The following is a 15,698-nucleotide window of genomic DNA, read 5'->3' on the forward strand; positions in this document are numbered from 1 at the left end:
GTTAGAGCCATTGGTTTGCTAACAGGAATTGTTGTAGCTGCCACTGATTCTAAACCTGAAGTAATAGGAGCAGGGAGGCAACCTGTGGGCCCAGGAAAGGAAAAGCAGCTAGGAGTCTCATAGTGTCCATTGTCAGTATTTCATCAGAAGCTTAATGGTCATTCAGGGCTGGTGGGAGGAAAGTTTGCATCAGGAAGGAGGCTAGACTAGGTCAGCTGGGTCAGAAGACTTTCATAGGGATCTATTATTCCAAGCTCGGCATGAAGTCCCATGATTTGGGCAACTTTCTGATTTGAATGGCCAGCTGGAAACACTGGAGTGATCAGACTGGTTCCCACTGTCCAAATGTACTTAGTTCAGAAACAGTGGTAGGCAGACTAGAAAGCCTGCTATTAAGAAAGCCCTTGGTCTATTTATACATCAGAGACACACAACCTCTGACTCTGTCACAGTGGGAGGTAGCCTGGGAAGTCACCAAGGACAGACAGCCTATGGCCTTGAGAGTTTTACACAAGGATTAAGATATCTCTGTGACACAGACCCTCCAGATGTAATTTAATTTTATCCAATCAACCTAGAAAAGGCAAAAGGTGAAATCCTAACAAATTAAATTAAAATGCAATATAGGGTACTCTGAAAAGAAGATTTCAAAGCTCATTTTTCTCTGGTTTCTTCTCTGAATCTGGGGGTAGGAAAGCATGCATTTGCTTTGATCAATGCTACCAAATCAATTTCTTCCATTTTTTTTCCTAAGGGAAATAATGGAAGGGAAGAGACACCAATGTTTTAGTTCATAATTAAGGGAATGGGATTCATTTCATTCCCCGAAAGCTCTGGAGCCAGGTTTGGACAACTGACGAAAGATAGTGTTTTCTGCAGGGTGAGAATTATTTGTTACTCTCTTTCTTGGTGTTTCTTCCTATCCCAGCGCACACCTGTGATCATCTGTCTGTCTCAACCTAAAGTTACAGAAGGGTATTGTAGCAGAAATGCCTAAAATACATTTTGTTCCTTTAAACTGCTGATCCTATAGCTGCCTCTACTTAAAGATCACCTTGAAAAAATCCTTCAGGCCCCAGGAAAATTAAATAAATGTCACTCGATTATTCAACATTTTTGGTAACATCATATAAGGGTCTACAACCTGAACCCGCCTTCCGGTGCCCAGCTCAGAGCTTCATGAGGATGTGGGGGAGCCTGTTCCAGCAGACTGGCCTATCCAGAGTCTGCCAACATCCTGGTTCCACCTCCAACCATTAGGAGATAAGCTTGGACCTGTTTCTCGCCTGCCTTCCAGGGCCCTGCCCAGAGCCTCCTGAGGTCTGGGGCCTGCACAAGCTCAAGGGAGCCCACCCAGGCAGCCCAGCCTATCCAGAGTCTGTCAGTATCCGTATACCACCTCCACCTATGGAAGGAGCCCAACTTCTGGTGTCCTGTTCGAGCCTCCTGAGGACTGGGGTTTGAATGGAAGGGAGCCAGCCCATCGCTACAGACTGACACATTCAGGGTCTGCTAGCACCCTAATCCCACCTCCACCCACTGGAAGAGAGCCATCGGAGTATTGGACCTGCTTGCACCCACTGGAAGACAACATTGGTCTGGTACCCACCAGGAGAGGGAGAGAACCCACAGGTAGATACTAGAAGAAGGAATGGGTAGATGACAGTATAACAACACAGTCAACAACAGAAAGATCAATATGATGCCCCCAAAGTCTAGGGACTCCACACTAGTAAGAAAGACCTGAACATCCCAACACAGATGAAGCAGAAGAGAACGACCCTAAAAACAACTTCATGAAGATGATAGAGACCCAAAAAAGAGGAAATGAGAAAATTCTTTAAAGAAATGGAAGAAAAGACAAACCAAAAATTACAAGAAACAATCCAAACAGTGCAAGATATGAAAGCTGAAATAGAGTAAATACAAAACACACACACAAAACAAAAAAACAAACAAAACACCACAGTCTAAAGGAATGAGGGCAATAGAAGAGCTGGGTAAACCATCAGGAACTACAGATACAAACATAACTAACAGAATACAAGAGATGGAAGAGAGAATCTCAGGCGTTAAAGATACACTAGGAGAAATAGATTCATCGACCAAAGAAATTCTTAAGTCCAACAAATCCCTAACACAAAATATCTAGGAAATGTGGGACACCACGAGAAGGCCAAACCTAAGAGTAATAGGTATAGAAGAAGATAAAGAAGCTCAACTCAAAGGTTCAGAAAATATATTCAACAAAATCATAGAAGAAAACTTTCCCAACCTAAAGACATGCCAATGAAACTACAAGAAGCTTACAGAACACCAAATAGAGTGGACCACAAAAAAAGTTCCCTCACCACATAATAATAAAAACATCAAACATACAGAATAAAGAAAGAATATTAAGAGCAGCAAAGGAAAAAGGCCAAGTAACATATAAAGGCAAACCTATCAGAATTACACCTGACTTCTCCATGGAAACTCTGAAGGCCAGAAGGTCCTGGATACATATTAAACTCACATTAAGAGACCACAGATGCAAGTCCAGGCTATTATACCCAGCCAAGTTTTCAATCACTATAGATGGAGAAACCAAGATATGCCATAACAAACCCAGATTTAAACAATACTTATCAACTAATCCAGCCCTGAGGAAAGTTCTGGAAGGAAAACTCTAACCCAAGGAAGGCAACTACAGGCAATAGATAATCCCACTTTGGTAACAGCCAAAAGAAAAATGGGGGGGGGGGGGAGATCCACACATAACACCAACACCAACAACTAATCCAAAACAAACACAAGAATTAACAATCAATGATCCTTACTTTCCCTCAACATGAATGGTCTTAACTTGCCTATAAAAGACACAGGCTAACAGAATGGGTATGAAGACAGAATCCATCCTTCTGCTGCATACAAGAAACACATCTAAGCTTCAAAGACAGACATGACCTCAGGGTAAAGGGCTGAGAAAAAAATCTTCCAATCAAATGGACCCAAGAAGCAAGCAGATGTAGCTATCCTAATATCTAACAAGTTAGACTTCAAACCAAAATCAATCAAAAGAGATGAAGAAGGTTATTTCCTATTCATCACAAAAGAAATCAATCACTACAAAGTCTCAATTCTGAACATCTATGCCCCAAATGCAAAGGCACCCACATTCTTAAAAGAAATGCTACTACAACTCAAAGCTCACATAAAACCTCACACACTCATAGTGGGAGACTTCAACACCCCACTCTCACCACCAGACAGAAACTTAACAAAAAAACAAAAGAACTAACAGAAGGTATGTCCTAATTGGGTTTAACAGACATCTATATAACATTCCATCCAAACACCAAAAAAAAAAAAAAAACCTTCCCTTCTTCTTCTCAGCTCCACATGGAACCTCTAAAATCAACCACATACTAGGTAACACAACAAACCTCAACAGATTAAAAAAAAAAAAAAAAAAAAAAAAAAGGGAATAGACCCCTGTATCTTATCAGACCACCATACTTTAAAGTTGGAATTCAACAAAAACAGGAAATGCAGAAACTCTACAAACTCATGGAAATTGAACAATGGGCAATTGCACCAATCCTGGGTCAAGGAAGAAATAAAGAGAGAAATTAAACACTTCCTAGCATTCAGTGAGAATGAAGACACAACACACCTAAACTCATGAGACACTTTGAAAGTAGTGCAAAGAAGAAAGTTCATAGCACTAAATGCCCACATGAAAAAAAAATGGAAAATAGTCATATTAGAGAATTAACAGCACAACTGAAAGTTCTAGAACAAAATGAAGCAAAATCACCCAGGAGAAGTAGAGGTCAGGAAATATTCAAATTGAGGGCTGAGATCAATGAAGTAGAAACTAGGAAAACAATACAAAGAATCAATATAACAAAGAGTTGGTTCTTCGAGAAAAACAAAATAGACAAACATCCAAACTAACCAAAAGGCAGAGAGATAACATGCAAATTAACAAAATCAGAAATGAAAAGGGGAACATAAAAGCATACACTGAGGAAATCCAGAGACTCTTCAGGTCGTACTTTGAAAACCTGTACTCCACAAAATTAAAAAATTTAAAGGAAATGGACAATTTTCTGGATAGATATCACTTACCAAAATTAAATCAAGAACAGATAAGCAATTTAAATAGACTTAATGAAATAAATAGAAGCAGTCATCAAAAGTCTCCCAACCAAAAGAAGCACAGGACCAGATGGTTTCAGGGCAGAATTCTACCAGAAATTCAAAGAACAGCTAATGCCAATAATCCTCAAAGTGTTCCACACAATAGAAGCAGAGGGGCCATTGCCAAAAGCTTTATATGAGGCTACAATTACCTTAATACCCAAGCCACACAAAGACACAACTAAGAAAGAGAACTACAGACCAATATCCCTCAGGAATATTGATGCAAAAATACTAAATAAAATACTGGCAAATCAAATCCAAGAACACATCAAAGAAACCATCTACCATGACCAAGAAGCCTTCATCCCAGGCATGCAGGGACAGTTCAACATATGAAAATCCATCAATGTAATTCACCATATAAACAAACTGAAAAAGAAAAAACACATGATCATTTCACTAGATGCTGAAAAAGCCTTTGACAAAACCCAGGACCCCTTCATGATGAAGGTCTTGGAGAGATCAGGGATAAAAGGAACATACATAAACATAATAAAAGCAATATTCAACAAACCAACTGTCCCTCTAAAATCAGGGACAAGACAAGGCTGTCCACTCTCTCCATATATCTTCAATATTGTGCTTGAAGTTCTAGCTAGTGCAATAAGAAAACAAAATGAGATCAAGGGAATAAAATTGGAAAGGAAGAAGTCAGACTTTCACTATTTGCAGATGAAATGATAGTTTATATAAGTGACCCAAAAACCTCTACAAGGGAACTCCTACAACTGATAAACACCTTCATCAAAATAGCAGGATACAAGATTAACTCAAAATATATATATATATATATCAGTAGCCCTACAGACGACAAAGGAACTGAGAAAGAAATCAGAGAAACATCACCTTTTGCAACAGCCATAAACAACATAAAATATATTAGGGTAACGCTAACCAAACAAGTGAAAGACCTATATAATAAGAACTTTGAGTCTTTAAAGAAAGAGATTAAAGAAGGTACCAGAAAATGGAAATATTTCCCAGGCTCTTGGATAGGTAGGAGCAACATAGTAAAAATGGCAATCTTGCCAAAAAAAGCAATCTACAGATTCAATGCAATCTCCATCAAAATCCCTGCACAATTCTTCACAGACCTTGAAAAAACAATACTCAACTTTATATGGAAAAACAAAAGACCCATGACAGCCAAACAAACCCTGTACAATAAAGGAACTTCTGGAGGCATCACCATCCCTGACTTCAAGCTGTATTGTAGAGCCATAGTCCTGAAAACAGATTGGTATTGGCACAAAAATAGATAGGAAAACCAATGGAATCGAATTGAAAACCTTGATACTAACCCACATACCTATGAACACCTGATTTTTGACAAAACAGCTAAAACTATAGAATGGAAAAAGAAAACATCTTCGATTGCTTATAGACCGGAAGCCGGGACCTTAGTTCTCTTTCCCATCTTGCAAGATGGCGAGTGAAAAAGCCGAGAAGCCTGACAAAAAAGAGAAAAAGCCTGCAGCCAAGAAGGCTGGTGGTGATGCCACAGGTGCCCCTGCTGCCAATGCGGCCAAAAAAGGGTGACCTGAGGTTAAAAAGCCCAAGAAGGGGAATCCGCATTGCAGATGGAACCCTGTCCTGGTTAGAGGGATTGGCAGGTACTCCCGATCTGCCATGGATTCCAGAAAGGCCCTGTACAAAAGAAAATACTCAGCTGCAAAAACTAGGTTGAAAAGAAGAAGAAAAAGGAGAAGGTCCTTGCTACCATCACCAAACCAGTTGGTGGTGACAAGAATGGTGGTGCCAGGGTGGTTAAGCTTCGAAAAATGCCCGGTATTACCCTACTGAAGACGTTCCTCAGAAGCTGCTGAGCCATGGCAAAAAGCCCTTCAGTCAGCATGTGAGAAAGCTTCGTGCCAGCATCACTCCTCACTGGGCGCCACAGAGGCAAGAGAGTGGTTTTCCTGAAGCAGCTGGGCAGCGGCTTGCTACTTGTGACAGGTCCTCTTGCCCCCAACAGAGTTCCTCTGCGAAGAACACACCAGAAATTTGTCATTGCCACCTCTACAAAAGTTGATATCAGTCAAGTTAAGATTCCCAAACACCTGACTGATGCTTACTTCAAGAAGAAGCAGCTACACAAGCCCAGGCACCAGGAGGGTGACATCTTCAACACAGAGAAGGAGAAATACAAGATTACAGAGCAGCGCAAGGCTGATCAGAAAATCGTGGACTCCCAGCTTTTGCCAAAGATCAAAGCTGTTCCTCAGCTTCAGGGCTACCTGTGGTCTGAGTTCTCTCTGACAAACAGGATGTATCCTCACAAACTGGTTTTCTAACTTGCTATCAACCTAATTAAACAGCTTCATATGTTAAAAAAAAAAAAAGTATCTTCAACAAATGGTGCTGGATGCTGACTTGTAGAAGACTGCAGATAGATCCATATCTATTGTATGCACAAAACTTAAGTCCAAATGGATCAAAGACCTCAACATAAATCCTCTAAACACTAAACCTCTTAGAAAAGAAAGTGGGAAGTACCCTCGAACAAAATGGTACAGGAGACCACTTCCTGAACATAACACCAGTAACACAGACACTGAAATCAACATTTAATAAATGGGACCTCCTGAAATTGAAAAGCTTCTGTAAGGCAAGACACAGTCAATGAGACAAAACAGCAGCCCACAGAATGAGAAAAGAATTCACTAACCCCACATCTGACAGAGGGCTGATTTCCAAAATATACAAAGAACTCAAGAAGCTAGTTACCAAAACACCAAGAAATCCAATTAAAAAGTGGAGTACAGAACTAAATAAAGAATTCTCAGTAGAGGAATCTAAAATAGCTGAAAGACACTTAAGAAAGTGCTCAACATCCTTAGCCATCAGGGAAATGCAAATCAAAACAACTCTGAGAGACCATCTTGCACCTGTCAGAATGGCTAAAATAAAAAACACCAAGGACAGTTTATGCTGCAGAGGATGTGGAGAAAGGGGAACACTCCTCCACTGCTGCTAGGAGTGCAAACTCATACAGCTACTTTGCAAATCAGTATGGCAGTTGTTCAGGAAAATGGGAATCAGTCCACCTCAAGATCTAGTAATTCCCAAAAGATGCACATTCATACAACAAGGACATCTGTTCAACTATGCTCATAGCAGCACTATTTGTAATAGCCAGAACCTGGAAACAACATAAATGCCCCAAACTGAAGAATGGATGAAGAAAATGTCATACACAATGAGTACTACTGAGTGGACAAAAACCAATGGAATCTTGAAATTCACTGGCAAATGGATGGAAGAAGAAACTATCCTGAGTGAGGTAACCCAGTCACAAAAAGACAAACGTGGTATGTACTCATTCATATATGGTTTTTAGACATGGAACAAAGGTTACCAGCCTATAATCCACACCCTACACTGCCAGAAAAACTAGAAAACAAGGAGAACCCTCAGAAAGATATACATGGTCCCCCTGAGAAGGAGAAAGGGACAAGATCTCCCAAGCAAATTGGGAGCATGGAGGGAGGTGAGGGGAGATAGTTGGGAGAAAGAGAAGGGGAGAAGAGTAGGGGGAAGGAGGACATGATGGAGAAGGAAGATTGAGTGGGGGAAGAACAAAGGAGAGTAAGAAAAGAGATACCATAATAGAGGGAGCCATTATAAGCTTTCAGAGAAATCTGGCACTAGGGAAATGTCCAAAGAACTACAAGGATGACCCCAACTAACAATCTAAGCAATAGTGGAGAGGCTACCTTAAATGCCCTTCCCTAATAATGAGATTGAAGACTACCTTATATGCCACCCTAGAGCCTTCATCTAGTAGCTGATGGAAGCAAAAGCAGACAACTACAGCTAGACACTGGCCAAACTCCTGGAATCCAGTAACAGAGAGGGAGGAGTGATAAGGAAAGGGGTCAAGACCAAGCTAGAGAAACCCACAGTATCAGCTGACCTGAACAACGGGGGGCTCATGCCCCCCAGTCTGATAGCTGGGAAACCAGCATAGTACTGATCCAGACCCCCTGAATGTGGGAGTTAGTTAGGAGGACTAGGCAGTCTACAGGGCCTCTGATAGTGGATCAGTATTCATCCCTAGTACACAAATGGACGTTGGGAGCCCATTCCACATAGAGGGATACTCCCTCAGCCTAGATACGTGAGGGAGGGCCTAGGCCCTGTTCCAAGTGATATGCCAGACTTTGAAGTCTGTTCCCTGGGGAGCAGAAAGGGGGTAGAGGTTGCGGGGAGGACAGAGAAGGAAGGGAGGGTCCAGGAACTGGGATTGGCATGTAAAACAAGCTTGTTTCTAATTTAAATTTAATAATTATCAAATAAAAAGAGTCTACAACCCAGATCTATGATTTTTAATCTGAGCACTCTTAACTGTGCCACTCAGTGTGCTGGTTACATAGAGGCCTGGAGACGGTTTCTAGGCAATCCTCTCCAGGGATTTGTAGGAGATTTCTAGGCATTCCTCCATTGTCTCTGGGATATTAGTTGTATCAAAATATTGTGTTCTGGCTCTGACACTTTTTAAAAATCATTAAACCTTTACTTTGATACTTCCTGATTGTTGACCTCTTTGCCAACATTAATCTAATCATCTTCACAATAAAGATAATTGCAGACCAGCTTTACAGGGTTGTCTAAGGATTATTATGTAAGATAAAATTTGCAAAATGCTTCACAAACTGAGAAAAAATGTCTACAAATGACACAAAATTTCAGGGACTTTTATGTTGTTTGTCAAAATTTTTTCATGGATAAAGTCTACATTTTATAAGCTATGCTTTTCCTTATCCATTCAATGTTCTTTAACATTTATGAAACATCTCTCAGCCTGCATGTATGTGAGTATGTGTGCCAGTGTATGTATGTGTGTGTGCATGCATGTGTGTATGTGTGAGTGTGTGTGTATCTGTGTGTGTTTCTAACAATGGAACCCAGGTACTAGCCCATACTGGGCAACTCTTCTAGCACTGAGCTATATCCCTAACCCTCAGGCATCTCTTAGATATCAGGACATATATATATATATATGGGCTTCAAAGAAGAATGAGATAAAGCCAGTCCAGCAGGATTTGTAGTAAATGTATCCATAATTATAATATAGAATGTTTATGTAGATATAAGCATTGTGGAAGCCACAGATAGAAGAGGTGCCCATGAGGCCCCACCCCTTCCTGATGAGCTAATGGATGCTAATGATTGAGAAGGAGGGTATCATTTTCTCTAATGGTGTAACCATTGGGAGACTAGGTGGAAAAGGAAAAGGAAAGGAAGAGGGATAGCAGAGGATGATGGGGGCGAGTATAATTAATCACAATGCACTGTATATATGTATGAAACACTCAAATGGACACTGGAAATACCCTTGGACAATTCTAAGAATGCTGCATAATACAAGTGATAGTTTAAATCCAAACTTCCAAGCAGGAGAGATAAGAGCAAAGAAAGATGAAAATTGATGTATCCCAAAAGGTTGTTAGCAGATTTGTGTGCTTTGACCATGCAACTTTCCTAGAAGGCATTGTTGCATAGCTGCACAATAGCATACACAATCGCCCTTGAGGGTGACCTCTAACCTCCACACTTTAACCCTTTCTTAAAACCTACATGGTGGTCCATCAAGGTAGGTAGAATTACTTAATACTCAAAGAAAAGAAAACTTGCCTAGGATCATATAACTGGTAAATATTAAAGTCAGATTTTCAATTTAAATATTTGTATCTCCAAAATATGACTTAACCTAATGTACCATGAATTTCTCCTGAGCTAGGAAATGTCAGACCCTGGAACTTGGAATTCCAGTGAAGTGGTTTGATCCATTGTGAGAGTTTCTGATGGATTTTAGGGAAAATCAGCCTGTAAGGTCATGGTAAAGAATGCCTAGAAGAAGGAAGAGGTTAGAAAAATGAAACTCATAAGGACTTCTGAAACTTCATGTTCATTCTCACTATGTGGTCACAGATCAATGTAAGATAAGACATTTAGTCACACATATAGCAGAGTCTGGAGGTAGGGCAGGGCTGGGGATTGGTTCATCAGTTGTTGACCAAGTTGTGTACTCTTCCCTTCACTTTACTCCAGGCAGCACTGCCTTCATATGGAAAGAGCTAATCCTGTGTAAATCAGCAAGAGGAGGTATATTCTCTTGGATCTTGGAGTTAATTGGAACCTGAAGAATAATAAACTCAAAAAGGTTAGCATTTCAACCCAGGCTGCTTGCAGAGTAACATGCTTGTTGTTCCTGGGTGAATCAATGTGCTAAAAGTATTGGTTCCTCTCTAGAATGGATTTCTGGGATTATAGTTGAGAAAGAAAGAACCAAAACAAAAGGAAGGGAAGTCATTGAGACAAAATGTACAAACATTTCAGGACATCATCTGAAAGAAACATGATTGGGAAAGCACTCTGGACAGCATTCTCAGAAACCCTTAAAGTGGACAGCAAGCATTGTATGGTTGCAGTTATTGCTCAGTGGTAGAGAGCTTGTCTAGGATGAATTAGGCCTGGGTTCCATTCCCAGTACCAAAAAAGAAAAATGTTGACTAGGAATATGGTATTTCAAAGATGGAAAGTGGATCCATAGGTGTTCTGCCCAGAGTGCTAAAGAGGATTGGGATCAGATAACTCTGGCTTGAGCCGAGAGGCAGAAGTGGTAAGGTGTAATGACATCACAGCTCAGAAGACTGACTAGTCAAGGTATTTGGAGTATATTTTGTTAAGCTGTTGTTATCTTATATTCTTAGAAATATGAAATATTTAAAAGCTTGAGAACTTGGAGTGATATATGTGAAAGTTTAAATGAGGATGGCCTCCATAGGCTCGTGTGTTTGAACTCTGGTCCTGGCTGGTATAACTGTTTGGGAAGGACTAGGACACATAGGCTTGTTGGAGATGTGTCTCTGGGGGAAGGCTTTGAGGTTGCAAGAGACTGAGGCCACTTCAAGTTAGTTCTTTCTGTTTCCTGTTTACAGATTAAGATGTAAGCTGCTTCTAGAGACCATGCCTGCTTGCCATACTTCCCACCATGATGATAATGGAGTCTACCTTCTAAAATGATAAGCCCCAAATAAACTCTACCTCCTATAAGTTGCTTTGGTCATAGTGTTATATCAAAGCACTAGAAAAGAAATTAAGACACTCTATGGGAAGGGTATTATTCCAGGACTATTAAACTGGCAACAAGCAAGTACATTGAAACAGAGAAGGAATTTCTCTTCATTTAATTACCTTTCTAGGGAGAATATTTTTTTAGAAGAGTAATTGTAAATCCAGCCTGTGGAAATAAGTGCTGAAGTAGGGCAATAACAAGCAGGAGAAGTTTTTAAAAGAAGGAAAAAGAATTAAGGAAAAAATCTGTACAACTAGGACAATAGCTGGAGGGTCAAGTGAGTCCAAAGTGGATTTAAATCTCTGAGTATAAGAGAAATAAGGAAGTCAGAAAATGGAGACAAGTGATTTTTCTCCCGGCTGGAAGGTAATTACAAGAGTGCAGCTTTCTGACAAGAGAACCTATTAAAGATGATTAAATCGATGTTAGAAATCTGGAGGCTGAAAAGATCCAGGTTGAAATGAGCAGTGAGAATTGGAGATCTGAAAAACCATAAACTTGTGCTGTGCGCATAGGCATGGGAGGTCATCACATCTTCTGGCATCAAACCATATATATGGCATGTGGTAGAGTGTAAAAGTTCCAGAAATAACTAAAGCAGATGCTCTTTTCTTCAGGGAACTGTCTACACGGAGGTGTTAGTTAACATTGTACATGGTGAGTGAGATTAAAAAATGGACAAAGAACAGAGGATCATGGTGGGAACTAATCCTTATAATGCACAGAGAAGGGAAGCCATTGGAGAATTGAAAGGAGCATCAGAAGAATGGGGCACTTCCTTCGTGCTAGAAGGTGCTGTGCAGGCTGCTGCAAGAGAAAAGCCAACTTGGCATACTGCAATACTGACCTGCCAAGCAAGTTGTATCCACTGACAATAGTGGCAAGAACATTTTATCAATAACCAAGTGTTTTGGGGATTGGGTTTCAGGCCTGCTCCATGGAAAGGGATTGAAGGCTGGTGCTGTAAACCTGGTTAAAAGCCCAAGACTTGGTCCTAAAGAGGAACATACTATTATTGTTTTGCTAAATGATATGCTGTCCACGTGCCTACTAAACACTTATACACAATGATTAGTGCTGCCCTTGACCTAGCCAGAGAATCTTCTTTTTGCAGTTATCAGCAATTAATGTAGAGAATCCTAACTGGTCAAAGTGCTGAGATAACTGTCCATTGAGCACTCGGGTCTAAATGGTACATCTTCTTCCACCCCTACCCTAAAGACTCTGGGAGCACCATGGAAGAGGGGTGGAAAGAATGCAAGAGTCAGAGGATGAGGACACTGTCTTTCAGACTTGGTGTCTTAATACTTATATTGCTGTGAAGAGACACTCTGACCAAGACAATCTGCAGAAGGAGTTTATTGGAGCTTCAAGTTTCAGAGGGTGAGCAGCATGGCAGCAGGCAGGTGGGCTCTGGATGGTTAAGCTGAGAGCTTAGATGCCCCACAAGCATGAGGCAGAGAGATAACTGGAAATGGCGTAAGTCTTTTGAAACCTCAAAGCTCAACCCCAGTGACTACCTCCTCCTAACCCTTCCCACATAGTTCTATCAACTGGGGAACAAGTATTCAACACATAAGTGTATGGGACCATCTTCATACAAACCACCACACATGGCATGGCTTCACACCCATGAACTAACTCACTATAGCAATGTTTACCTGTACAAGATCAGCTCCTCAAGATGAGTCAGCATTCTAATAGGCAGCACTAATGGGATTCAATGGCTTATTAACAACAGCAACAACAACAAATAAGAGGACATGAAGTGGGGAGAAGGGCATATTGGGGTACCTAGGGAAGTGGAAGAAAGGAATTAAGGGTCTTGGAGGAGTGAAAGGAGTTGTGAGTTGCACATAATCAAGATTTGTAGGACATAAAGGGGTCCTGCTCACGAATAAGCACTGGGAGAACCTGGAATGTTAGCACACAGGGTTGTTCCTTCAAGGGAAGAAATGTATAACCTGTCATCTGCCTTAGGCTAGAAATGGACATGTGTGCTACTAGCTTGGTGACCTTTACATTGTGTGACTGGAGACCACACTGGATTCTCCCCATAAACACAAGCTTATCTTAAGCTTGTTTTTCTCATCCAGTCTATAGAACCTATCTTTATGGAAGCTGCTACATGTACTTCACAGAGAGTTCTGATGTTGTCACATCTGAGCTTTATTTAGCTTACTTTGCTCCTCATGGAGATTTATATATGCTTTATTCACAACAGATTGAGTTAACTGTCACCAGGAAAGTATGGCACCAAATTATGCCATACTTAAATATTCCTAAAATAAATTACTCAGGGTCAAACTCCCAAAGTTTGAACCAATACCATATACTTAGTCATGTTGAACTGAACAGCCTTCTTGCTTCCTGAGTATTGTTACTCTGCAGGCCATATCTTCTCAGAGACCCCCATAAAGGTGTATTGTTTACATACACAAAATTGTTAAAGAATAAATAAAATATTTTTGTGCAAAAAACAAAGGAAGAGAATGTATTAATCCAAAAGTCAAATTAAAAGCCATAAATTTTCAACAAAATAGTGATGTGGAAAGTTCCCGAGGGACAAGAAAAAATTAACACAGGAAAAAAAAAACACCCACTCGATTTTGTGATTAAAACATATGTGGCAACCTTTGGGAATGAGATTTAAGTTCAGCTATGAAAGACTACGAAACAAAGGGATGATGAGAAAGTACACACTGCTCATCAGCTAGGCAATGGGAAGACTTTTCTGCCCCATGAGTCCCCTGCTGCATTTATGGGAAGGCTGACAATGTGAACAGAATGGCTGTGTGGGGATAGTACACGTTTGGTGAATTAAGCTCCCAAGAATGTAATGGCTGAAAATGAGGAGTGCTTTGCAAATCATAGTCACATTATCATTATGGACTCAGTAATAACGTGAGTTTCCCCATAATAATAGTACTTATCACCCCACTCAAGGCAAAGAGGAGACTTTCCATCTCAGATATACTTTGTAATTATTAGTTAAGCAAGGGTTCTTTCTGTGTATACGCCTTTTTAAATGATCTGATTAAGCTTTTATCTTTCCCCCAGAGAGCTAATCAAATATGTGATAAAAACCACTTAGAACTACATTATATTTCCTTTTTCCCTTCTCTCTCTCTCTCTCTCTCTCTCTCTCTCTCTCTCTCTCTCTCTCTCTCTCTCTCTCTCTCTCCCTCCTCCCTTTTGGTGATAAAAATTTGCTGTCTATTCAAAAAAGAACAAAATAGACAAAACACTTTGCTAACCCGTCTCTCTTTTTCATCATGATGGCTTTGCTCAGCACATCCACCCTGTATGTTAGCGGCACACTGTGCTAAAGAAGCAGAGGTTGTCCTCCAGATCTAAACTAGGTCTGAGGTTAACACTCTGGGCCCAGAAAGACGGAGGCTTCTTTTATGAAATAGTGGTGATAAACACCTGGTGTGGTTCTTTGTGTATCCACTGCTTGGCAACATAAACTTGAATTGAGACATTTGTGTCTGAAATATTTCAAACTGGATTGACTTCCGTGGCCCAGCTACTGCTTGTGCCATTTCCACGACACCTATGCTAGGTGATGGATAGTTCGCTCACTGTATCCTGACAATGGTTCCAATGCATAGGAAGCCAAAATGAGTCTCCTGGTGTAGTCAGTACTAGTTCTACCAATTCAGAACCAACCTAAGCCCTCTAAATTCTATAAACAGTAGGTGTTGTTCCTCAGGTCCTGAGTCCTTAAACTACCTGTTAGTCTGATTTAAGTCCCTACTGTCTCAGATGCTCTCTCTGAATGAACTAGATTTTTATTCTATAGTCTCACCCCATTATAGAAGACAATCTGTCTTAGTTGAGGTTTCTATTACTGTGAAGAGACACAACGATCACAGCAACTCTTATAACAAAAACATTTAATTGGGGTGGCAGCTTACAGTTTCAGAGATGCAGTCCATTATTACCATAATGGGGAGCATGGCAGCATGTATGCAGACATAGTACTAGAATAGTAGCCAAGAGTCCTGCATCGTGCAGGCAACAGGAAGTTGCCTCAGATGCTGGGTGATATCCTGAGCACAGGAAACCTCAAAGCCCATCTCCACAGTGACACACTTCCTCCAACAAAGCCATACCTGATGGGGGATGTCCTTCTCTATGCTGTGGATGTATGTTTCTCTTATTGTTTGATGAATAAAGCTATTTCAGCCAATGGACAGGCAGGATGGAGCCAGGCAGGAAGTATAAGTGGGACTACCAGACTAGGAATGCTGGAAAGAGGAAGACAGAGAAGGAGCCACAAGGGAGATGCCAGGTAGCTGTTGAGGGAGCAAGAGGTCGGGGCATTCTCTGCTAAGTCAAGTTAATAGAAATGGGTTAATAATTAAGAGAGAGCTAGCCAATAAGAAGCCTGAGCCATCGGCCAAACCGTTTAAAATTAATTTAA

At 40.7% G+C, this 15,698-nt stretch overlaps 1 pseudogene; it reads left to right on the forward strand.

Moving 5' to 3' along the window:
• The first annotated feature begins 5,567 nt into the window (after positions 1–5,567).
• On the forward strand, positions 5,568–6,524 carry LOC127231253 (60S ribosomal protein L6-like; annotated as a pseudogene).
• The last annotated feature ends 9,174 nt before the right edge of the window (positions 6,525–15,698 follow it).

Source organism: Phodopus roborovskii, unplaced genomic scaffold (genome assembly GCF_943737965.1).
Source record: "Phodopus roborovskii unplaced genomic scaffold, PHOROB, whole genome shotgun sequence".
Classification (NCBI taxonomy): Eukaryota; Metazoa; Chordata; class Mammalia; order Rodentia; family Cricetidae; genus Phodopus; species Phodopus roborovskii.